The sequence below is a fragment of the Podarcis cretensis genome (assembly GCF_951804945.1).
Source record: "Podarcis cretensis genome assembly, chromosome: 1".
NCBI lineage: Eukaryota > Metazoa > Chordata > Lepidosauria > Squamata > Lacertidae > Podarcis > Podarcis cretensis.
This window is the reverse complement of record NC_137170.1, coordinates 40,470,001-40,482,160: the sequence shown is the minus strand read 5'-3', so window position 1 is coordinate 40,482,160 and position 12,160 is coordinate 40,470,001.

Sequence of the window (12,160 nt, the reverse complement as noted above, 5' to 3'; positions counted from 1 at the left end):
CTTCCAATGTGGTTTGGGAATTTGCAGATGACTTGCTTATTATATTTCAGGAAACACCCATGATCTCAGATGACAAATGCTGCTGACTGCTTTCCAAAATATATTTTGTGAAGGACAATTACTTCACATCAGCAGTATTTCTGGCTAATGGATATGCACATATTGTATTGTAAACAGAGTTAAGCTCGATGTAAAATAAGATAATGGACCACAGATGAGCTGAAGTAGAACCTCTCTCTGCCTTGCCTCACTATTAAGAATAAAATGTAATAAGAAAAACTGGGATTGAGTGTTATAGTTTGGTTTCGTCAGGTGCCAGTGAATGGGGCTGATATCCTTAGCTACCATCACCATAAGTAATGTTTATGATTGGAAAATAATGACAAAAACATTTGTAGCATTCATCACTGCAGCAAGTGACAGCAGAAGCCATATGTGATGTCACCCTGGAAACTTGTGTACCATTAGAGCATAAGGACAGCATCGTTTATATCATTCTGATATTGTGAAAGTGGTAGAGGTGCCTCACCTTTCATTGCTAGCTTTTTCTTTTTCTTTTTTTGAAGAAGAAGGCAGGCACATATGTCCACTGCATATGAAAGAACGTTCCCTCCACCTCTTTGCATCTCCAGCACTTATCTGATTCAGTCTTATACTTCTTAGCAAGCCTACTCAGAGTTAAATACCATCTGTGAATCTTTTTCAGGTAGTTCTTCTTCAAAGAATAACATGCTATAAACTTCAAGTCACTTTTCCAGAGTTTTTCCCAGAGGTTAAAATCTATATTGAGTTCTATATCCATTGCCCAGTGTGTCATTGAGCCTTTAACAAGCTCGTCTTTGGTTTCGCAGTCTAATATCAGATTATACATTTTAGACCAAAGTTTCTCTTTGTTTTGCACAAGTTCTTTTTTGAATTGTGAGCTTTGGTCCAAAAAAACCAATTTTTTCTATCTAATTTAAACATTTCATGGAACTGATGGTATTGTAACCAATCTGACACATGGCTCCTTACATTTTCCATTGATTTCAGTTTAGGTTTCCCCCCTGTCAAGTGCAGCAATTCCCTGTAAGTCGTCCACTGTCTATCCATATTAACTCTCTTAATTGTAATAGCCTCGATAGGAGATAGCCATAAAGGTGTCTTCTTTTCCAGCAGATTTTTATATTTCTCCCAAATTCTATACAGATTCTTCCTAAGAATATGGTTTATAAAACTTTTATAAATTTTCGCCTTCCCATATGAAAGACATGCATGCCAGTCGAATTTTAACCAAACTGTGGGAGGCAGTGGAAGAAAGGAGTGCCTGGCGTTCTCTGGTCCATGGGGTCACGAAGAGTCGGACACGACTAAACAACAACAACAGCAAGTCAGGATGTCTGCATTAGCCAATGTAATCCATTCTTTTAATCAACACAAATAGGCTGCCTCATAATACATTTGCAGGTCTGGCATTTTTTAGATTTGCCTTGAGAGAGTCTTTAAACCTCTTTTGTTGACCACCAGCATTACTCTTTCCATTTTAAGTTAGGAATAGAGTAATTGCTTTGGAAGACGATAATCAGGCATCCGAACAACATGACCAGTCCAATAAAGTTGATGTTGAAGAATCAATGCTTCAACACTGGTGAGCTTTACTTCTTCGAGTACACTGGCATTAGTTTGCCTGTCTTCACACGTAATATGTAAAAATTTTCAGAGACACCATTGATAGAATCTTTCGAGGAGTTGGAGATGGCACATATAAGTGGTCCATGTTTCACAAGCATACAGTAAGGTTGGTAGTACAATAGCTTTGTAAGCAAGTTTCCCTTCGACAAAGTGTAGGATCATGGCAATGAAAATAATAAATAGAGTTGGTGCGATAACACAGCCCTGTTTAACACCCGATCCCACTTTGAAATTCATTGTTATCTGCAATTGTTGTTGACATATTATCATGTAGGAGCCGAAGGTTGTTCACAAATTTATCTGGGCAGCCGATTTTCAGAAGGACAGTCCACAGGGCATTACAATTTAAGTGTCGAAGGCCTTAGTCAGCTCAATAAACACCATATACCCATAATTATAGTACTACATATGTACTAAATTGTAAGTATCATAACAGTTCTGATAGTTTGTGCATGAGATCCATGCATCGGATAGTTTGGAAGGTTATATAAAATATAAGTGTTTGTTTTTGGTGTGTGTACACACATGTGTGTGTTGCAATCTCCTTAATGGTTAGGAATTGACTCCTCCATTTAGGATTTTAACTAATTGAATGAAACACATTTTTAGGTGTGTTACAAAAATTAGACGAAGCTGCAGATTGTAACAAAAGACAATCTAGTCACAGTTTGTCATATGATAGAATGCAAGTTACTCAGTACTATGATCAAAGAAAGTGTGCTGCAGTACAGCTGCATGTAAGGTCATCATCTGGACAGGGAACATGCATGTTGTAATAATGACAGAAGATGAGACTTTCTGTCTTAGAAAACAATCACTCCCATAAAGTACTCCGGGGTCACCATAGTGGACTCCCTTGTGCCTGAGTGTGCTGTGTTAAGTGCCTGTAGCATCTGGCTAAGAATATGTCAGCTCCCTAACCACAGGTGGTTCTTTTTGGCTGATTGGTTCCTCCTGAGAGAAGCATATATAAAACTGAGCCAAATGCAAACAAAGAGGGATAGAATGAGGACTGCTCCCCCCCCCCTTATTTTACATATGTGGATGTTCCAGCTTGGATCTAATTTTCCATGAAGGCAATCACAGCCCTCATCAGGCATTCTTCCCCACATGCAATTACCACATGTTTCCAATTGATTTATGTATGAGTGGTTGATAGAGGTAACGCTTGAGGTAGTGAATGGTTTGAATGGCTGTGTGATGTGGATGGTGAGTGAGATGGGCCGTGGTTGTGTGTATGTTGTGTTGTTTGAAATTTTATATGATTGTCTTTTGTAACGTGTAGGCATACGGATACTGTTTAATGTAGATATTGGCGTTATTATGTATATATGTATTTACCTGCTGTAAACTGCTTCAAGATCTTTTTAGATAGTAAGTGGCATATAAATGGAAATAATGAATAAATACAATGTTAGGGGCTGAAAGCCTGCAGCAGCGAGCCTGTTGTGCATGTGAGGCTCCTCACACAATTTAAAACCCTGGAAAATCAGGTTTCTAAATCAAGAGGGTTGCCTGTATGGGTTAGGCCTACATGTGGAGCACAGGAAAACTGGTGATACAAGGGAGGTACCAGGGAGTACACACTCTCCCTCACTCTCCTTTCTCACATTATGGTAGCCATATGAGAGGAAACACCTGAAGAGGACCTAACAGCTGCGAAGCAAATTTCTGCATTTCCTCCTCTAGAGACTTGTGTAGTAACTTAGGCATGTATGAAGCAGTCCTCAAACGTTTGGTGGGGAGCATTCCTATGGTAGATGGTGAAGACTGAGGAAAATTGGGAGAGATTTCCCTCAGGAGAAAAACCCAAATGGGAGATGAATGGAAAACCTGGCCTCTCTGCGAGGCTGGTGAAAGGACTGGCAAAGAAGCAGTGTAAGAGGAGCAGTGACTGAGTCAGAGCCTCGGAGCAATTAAAAGCACAGGTGTTTTCTCCGTGTGAGAATCATCTGACATTGCTAGCTTAAACAAGTCTTTTACTACATGCTTTTAAATCTCCCCTGCTTTTAATTGCCCCCAAATAGTTCATGTTCACAATTAAGAAGCTTCCTTTTAATTTGCTTTGCAGTTTCATCTACTATTTAAAACGGCAGGCCTGATGCCAGCATTATTGCTAGCAAGAAGCACTAAAATGGCTGCCGTCAACTTGTAGCCATGTTTTACAACACAAAAGAAATGGCTTCTGAAGCAAGGGCTCTCATGCACTTAAACGAAAAGGCTACTTTCTTCCCTGTGATAAATCTTTTCTCTTCGGAATCGGAACCAATGACAAATGCGCCTCTCTCTCTCTCTCTCTGTCTCTCTCTCTCTCTCTCTCTCTCTCTCTCTCTCTTTCTCTCTCTCTCTATATATACTTGCTGAAGTCCAATAATTTGCCCTTTTGTCAGAAATGCTTGTCTTGACTAAAAATAAGCTGCTAAATCCATGACATCTAAGATAAATAAAAAGATAGTTTTCTAGCACAAATGCAGCCTCCCTCTCCTCGGCATCCAAAGGTCAAAAGCTGCAAAACCTAGTCCATTAACCTCTCTAAATGGTTGTGATATTAAAAACTGACTCTCAATATCCAAGGGTCATGATCGAGAGCAATAACCATCCGCAATAAAGAATTATGACTCTAGTACATTATCCATCTATAAAATGGTCATTTACGACACCAGCATACTGGCCATCTGTGCCAGCTATAGACCACCCATCTCTAAGAATCATTACACACATTCAATTATGGGGTTATGATAGAAGTTGTAAAGTCTTATTAAGTTTCAAAGGAGAGTACAAAGATACCTACTGTGCCTTTAGCAAAGGGGCAGGGAAACTCAACAGCAAATCCTCCACCTGAAGATTTAACTAAGGATGAACGCCTAGCAGGAAATGGCCACTCAAAGGATGCTTTTGAGCACAAGGTGGTAGCTGTGTTTTATGCCACTACATAGATATTTCAAATTTAATTAGAAATTGCCTTGTCACTGCATCTTCCTCTCTGTTTCTCCATTCAGCCTGAACCAACGGAGAGACAGAGAGGTTTTCTTAATATATGGGTATAGTTACTTTGCACCTGAAGCAACCTCTCCTAGCTATTTCATGGTGCTATAGCTCTTCCAAGTAAGGAAATATAGACTGCATGACAAAGAATTGCTGAATTAGGTACAGAAAGGTGGGATCAGATAGATGCAGCCTTTGAAGAACTAATTTAGGAATAAATCTAGCCCATGCATGCATTAAGTTGATCCTTGGTTTCAAACTGAAATCTTTGATTCACAACCACTGAAGTGTATGTATTAAACATGCACACACACATTCACAGTGCAATTCTGTTCATGCCTATTCAGAAGTAAACCAACAGAGTTTAATGAGGCTTGCTCCCAGGTAAGTGTGTAGAAGACTGCAGCCTAACAGTGCAATCCTAGCCATGTCTACTCAAAGTAAGTCCCAATGAATTCAGAGGGGTTTACTGCCAGGTAAGTAGGGTTAGGCTTACAGCCTAAAACTCTTGTTGCTCTCCCACAATCCTACAAAAGCAAATGCGACTTTATCTTCATAAATCTGTCTTTGAACTTTAAAATAAATTGTTATTTGTATATGTGACTCAGGAACTATATGTCAACATTTACAGCAGAGAGTTCCTGACCTGCCTCAGTTGCCATTATTCCAGTGGCAGAAAAACTTTAGGACTCACTTGTCTGTGGTAATTTTTTTTGGTCAAGTTCTATAACTAACCAAAAATAAATTTAACTTTAACAACAATAACAACAACAACAAGACAAGACAAGACAAGACAGAGAAGCTAGTAGGATAACACTTTAATCTCCCAGGACATTCAGTACAGGATCTCAAAGCAGCTGTCTTATTACAAAAGAATTTCAGAAACAGACTTGAAAGAGAAGTTGCTGAATTACAACTTATCACTAAACTGAAAACTATGGAGAGACCTGGTCTTAATGGAGATATTGGATTCCTGTCTCATTACATATGTTAATCATCTGCATACTATCCCTTGCTTTTTCCTGTAGGACTCATTGCAGTCGTTAACAGTCGTCAACAGGTTTACCATACCCATTGAGTCAATCACCCATCTCCTACTACCCTCCTGAGAAAACCCCCACCCCACCCTCCCACTACATATAAGGGTCTGGTGACTTCTGTTTCAGTGTATCTGAAGAAGTGTGCATGCACACGAAAGTTTATACCAAAAACAAAATTAGTTGGTCTCTAAGGTGCTACTGGACAATTTTTTTATTTTTATATATATTTCAACTGTGTCAGACCAACACGGCTACCTAACAACATAGAAGTGCTTGTTTGGTGCTTGGTATCATTATGATTATTGTGGAAGCCTCTGTGGATTTTTTTTACCCAGCAAGTAGGGTAGTGATGCCTTTGTGATAACTTCAGGTATTAACCAGCCCTGGTTCAAAAACCATTATTTTTGGTTTTTACTTCTGAAGTCTTCAAGAATTGTACCACAGAGCATATGAGGTTGGCTACAGTCTCCAGTTTAGAGATGGGTGAACAACTGCAAGAAGTATCTTCAACTATCTAAAGAGCTGTCACATAGAAGATGGAGCTAGCTTGTTTTCCCCTGCTCTGGAGGGTGGGATTCAAACCAATGGCTCCAAGTTAAAAGCAACTCTACAATTCTATAATTTTATGAAAACGTTGAAGAGTTCTGAAATGGCTTGTTAATTCTTGCACATGTGCAATTGGTTTGTGTAGCAAATATTTTAATGGATTGTATCAGAAGGCAAGGCTGTTGTTGTGCCCCCCCCCCATGTTAACTAATGACTTGCCTTTTTAAAGGTCACATCTATATGATGTATGGAATCCCCTGCCCTTGGAGGCTGCTTGTTTCCTGGAAATTACCAGCAAAATTGATGGTTGGAGGCATAAGCCAATGTATTGTTCTGCAAATTATATAGCCACTGTAAATAGTTCAAGTCAATTGTGATAATCCACAAAATCATGCAACGACATAGCACCATTTTTCTGAGCACTTAGTCTGAGAAGCGCATATCAGGAACACAATATAAGCTCATAATATTGTGCAAGAGTGCAAGGCCACTGTCATGATTAATGGAGCTCACCTCAGAATCCAGTTGCTCACTCCAAAGCTGGTAAACCTATATTTGCACTCAGTTATATTTGAACTTCAGCATTGTCTGTAGTCTTTTCTGACCATGCAGCATGACTGGCTACTGTAGAGACATATACAGTGATACCTCGGGTTACAGACACTTCAGGTTACAGACACTTCAGGTTACAGAGTCCGCTAACCCAGAAATAGTACCTCAGGTTAAGAACTTTGCTTCAGGATGAGAACAGAAATCGTGTTCCAGCAGTGCGGTAGCGCGGTGGCAGCAGGAGGCCCCATTAGCTAAAGTGATACCTCAGGTTAAGAACAGTTTCAGGTTAAGAACGGACTTCCAGAACAAATTACGTTCTTAACCCAAGGTGCCATTGTACAAAACATCACAGGAGAAGCTATACCTTCCTCCTTTTTCTCCAGTGGTAGTAGTCCATGAGCAGATTCTGATAATGGGAACTCTGGATCCAAGCCATTATTTAGGCAGTAATGTTATGAGTTATGGTATAGTCTTTATAATGCTTGACCTCAAAAGTCACAGATTTTTACCACTTTTTTATACTCCTGAAACAAACTTTAACTCAATATCTTTGATACAGCAGTGTGAATGTAGCTTTAAGACTAAATTGATAGTAGCCCCTTCCACATGGAGGGCGAACACCCTGTTGCCTTCCTGTTTGTGTTTATATTTATTTGCAGACTGTTCACAGAGAAAAAAGGGATATACTGGGGTCAGGGGTGGGGACAGTGTATGATTCGAGTCCCCCACCCACCCTTATGCTCACATGTTCAGCATATGTTTCCAGACCATGTCTAGAAGAGCTACTCATTATAAAAATGTAAGAGCCCCGATGAACCAAAGGCCTATCAAGCCTAGCATTCTCTTCCCAGTGGCCAACCAGATTCCAATGGGAAGCCTAGAAGCATGATTTGAGTGTAATCGTACTCTCCCACCAAAGTTCCCCAAAACTGGTACTCAGAAGCATACTGCCTCAGATGCCATTATGAGTAGCCACTGATATCTTCATCCTCCAGAAATGTCTCTAGTCACCTCTTAAAGTTCCAAGTTGCATTACAATTAAAATCTCCCTTCTTTAGACAAGTTTCCCCTTGATCTCCTGACCTGAAGCCACTGATCTAATTGTTTTAATAGCTGTGTGGCGTTTGCCCTCCTATGTGTGTGACATCATACTGGGTTCATAGGGAAAGGGCTAACTAATTGTAAAATGACTAACCAATGGGAATCCAGGGGGCAGAGTTAACTGTGTATAAGGTTTAAGCACAGAGGTTTTTTAGGGAGTTAGAGTTGTTGAGAAGACAGTCTGGAAGAGACAGAGTCTGTGGGTTGGGCTAGTCTGGTATGAGAGAGTGAGATAATTTGTTAAGAGGAGTCAGTCAAACAGTTGAGATAATCAGGCAGAAGGTATTAGGAAGGTATAGGCCAGTAAAGAAACTAAAGTTAAGATACTGACAGGAATATTATCTGAGAAACCATAAACTTGTTAATGTTTGCAAAATAAACTTGTTTTTTTGTTTGTTCACTTTTAACAACTGACTGGACTCAGTGTTTTACCAGAGAGTAACTGCTTGGTGGCAGCAGGGAAGCGAGCACAGTGGTGGCACAGGGATCAATAGACCGTTAAACGTCCGGGGACCCTGTGTGATCACCACAGGCTGTTTTAACTGTCTTAATTCTTATGCTGCTTATTTTGTTATATGCTTTAATTATGGATGTTTTGATGACATTATTTTATTGTTTATTGTAATTATGCATGGTTTATTGTTATAAACCTAGACAGCATCTTAAAAAGTAGAGACATCACCTTGCCAACAAAGGTCCGTATAGTAAAAGCTATGGTTTTCCCAGTAGTGATGTATGGAAGTGAGAGCTGGGCCATAAAGAAGGCTGATTGCCAAAGAATTGATGCTTTTGAATTATGGTGCTGGAGGAGACTCTTGAGAGTCCCATGGATTGCAAGAAGATCAAACCTATTCATTCTTAAGGAAATCAGCCCTGAGTGCTCACTGGAAGGACAGATCCTGAAGCTGACACTCCAATACTTTGGCCACCTCATGAGAAGAGAAGACTCCCTGGAAAAGACCCTGATGTTGGGAAAGATGGAGGACACAAGGAGAAGGGGACGACAAAGGATGAGATGGTTAGATAGTATTCTCGAAGCTACCAGCATGAGTTTGACCAAACTGAGGGGGGCAGTGGAAGACAGAAATGCCTTGTGTGCTCTGGTCCATGGGGTCACGAAGAGTCGGACACAACTAAACAACTAAACAACAACATTGTTATAATTGGTTTTACACTTAGAAACCCTTCCGGCAAATAAGCAGTGTATGTGCATATAAACTTATATATTGTGGCTGGCATCGATCTATCTCAAGAGACAATGGAGTGTGCCTCCGGGGGTGAAGTCAAACCACTGCACTAGCAGCACTAAAGTGACCTCCCAGGGGCACATGGCTGGGCAGGGTGTATGGAGGTCCTGGGTTGCCAAGACGACAAGAGACCTCTCCCAGCCTCACAGATGTGATCCGAAGGAAAGCAGGGCAATACATTTGGCACCAGCTTGGCTGCAGAATTTGCTGGAAGGAACCATACAAAGAACCATCCAACTGTCTTAGGGACTCCACTCTGGATTTGTGTAGCGTTTTCTCCTTAGCCTTTTCTTCCCCCAAAGATATCCCGCAAGGCAGCAGAGGTTTAGGATCAGATTTTTCCTTCTTCTAGAAGGGCTACTTTCCAAGGTTGACGGGCCCCATCTGCCCCTCGCTTCCCTCTACAAGCAAGTGCAGAAACCACCTTCTTGACCATTGAACTCACTACTAGTCTCATCCACTCAATCTGCTGGAGCCTGCAGGGGAAGTCCCCAACTCATTAGTTGAGACTCATCGGTTACCATCACGTAACCAGCTAGTCGAAGCCATTCCAAGAAAGTGGCAGCTGTCACTCACTGACAGCTTCTAGGAGCCATAGGTAAAAGATGAGTGCAAGATGAGGACCAAAGGTGGACAGAAGAAACAAGGCATGTCTCCCCCTCAGGGGTACTGCTAACACCCCATACACCCCAAATATCTAAATGATACAGTCAACTATTTTAAGCCAAGTTATTTAACTTCTTGGCACCTACTTTGGGTAATTTGAAAACTGATATCACTGAAGGAAAAAAATGTTTCTTAAAACACTGATTGCTATCCACTTTGATATCCTGGAAAATATCTCTGTAGAAGTACTTCAACACACACACACACACACACACCTTGTAACAGTTGGACTACAATTCAATTTTATGCATGTCAACTCCACCATAAATTAAATGGCACTTACTCCCAGGTAAGTGTGTATAGGATTACAGCTATAGTCATGATAAATAGAAATCCATCTTGACATACAAAGTAGCCACATGTCACAAATGACTTAGAGTGCAGTTCTGCACACAGTTATGCCACTTAAATCCTATTGAATTGATAAAATGGAATTTAAATACCCTAACTGTGTGCAGGACTGCAGACTTGTTGTGCACTCCATCTAATTATAGTAATTATAGTACCCAGATGCGTTTCACATAAAAGGTTTGTCTAGAAACTTTGAAATTAACCTCTTTTCCAGGACTCAAAAACCTGGTACATATGTGCAGCATAAACAATGAAGCTAATCATATCAGAGGTTAAAAACAGGTCAGCAAACTGGAGAAATCTTTAAGACTTTTAACAAAAGGGATAATGTTTCAAACTATGTTCCCTATGATTGAAACATTTTTAAAAAAAAAAAGAAAGAGAAACACATATCAGATAAAATTAGTTTAAATTACTTTGGTTTCCTTTTTAAAGAATGCTGTATAAATTAAAATTAAAGGGAAACTGAAAAAAAAATCATGCAACTATATTTTACTTATTTATGGAATAACTCCCCACATTGATTCAAGGTACCTTAACGTATATATAAAAACCATAAAAGAAGTACACTGCACCAAAAAGCAAAACAAAAGAACAGCAGAGACTAAATCTGAGTCTGTTTCTCTCTCTCTCTCTCTCTCTCTCTCTCTCTCTCTCTCTCTCTCTCTCTCACACACACACACACACACACACACACCATTTTAACCACTCACTCAGAATGCATGCAAAAATATAAGCACTTCCAACATTTATGACTGGGCAAATCCCCAATGTCAATAACGTTGTGGGGTTTCCTTTTGGAAATTCCAAAGGAGTTAAGGGCCCAGAAAAGTTGGAGACACCCCCCCCCCAATTTAGCCTAAGAAACCCATATTTTAATTCTAGTCATTAGAGTGATGCATTGGTGTAATCCAACAGCACATATTCCCTGCAAATCTTTCCTTATTGGAAATATGTTGAAGTACATAAGGGATGTACTTTTATGTTTGCAATGCATACCTACATGTTTTCTGCATCGGTCTCTGTTGGAAGGCACTTTTACAGTTTATTAGCATCCAAAAGTGGAGGAAATTGATAGCTTATAGGAATTTGACCTTATAGGAATTTGATGGTTATCTAACACGGTCATATACTAAATTATAAGCTTGTTCATAGGTCCTTGCACTGAAACTGTTTCAGCATTTTTTCTTGCATCCCTGCAAAACCCAGATGTAAAACAAATCTAGGAAGAAGTGCTAGAGTTTGGCTCAGGGGAAAATGACTAAAATATAGAACAGGAGATGCACTCTAGAGGCCTGGTATTTTCTTTAGAAGACTATATGCTCATCATCTCTCATCCACCACTTTATAAAATGAACTTTATACTTTCTATTTTATTTTTATTTTATTTGGATGTGCTGAGTGTATCTAGTGCTTTTATGTGTCCCTTTATTTTATTGATTCTTTCTCTACTCTAAAAAAATAATGGGCTTTTAGAATCCCACCGCTACTAAAAATTTATCTTTCTCACTTTCTTGTTCATTTCTTTTTAAAACCCATACATTTAGCTAGTAACCTTTATACATGATCAGATGTGATTGGCCAATTACAAACCTGAAAAAAACCCCACAACGTCTAGTAGAGTTTATGGTTCTGAGGGAAAACACACATGTATAGTTATGTACATTTTTGCTGTTTCATTGACCCACCTTTCGGCTATTCCACCCCCCCCCCCCGAAATCTTTGTTGATATAATGTTGTATGAGATCAGATCCAAATGTACGTTCTTTGTGCTGGTGAAATTAAAATTCATTTCCCAGTGAATAAGACTAATTGCTTCTTCAACCAAAGCTGGATTATTGGTCTTATTACAGGAGCAGAAGTGATGGGGGGGAGGAAGGGGGGCAGAAAGAAGGGGCAGGGTGCCAGCAAGACTGCAGTATTCAGTTACACTTGAAATGATTTGTAATTCTGAGTAATCACTTAGGACAAGCCCTTGCACCATTTTATCTATACATGACT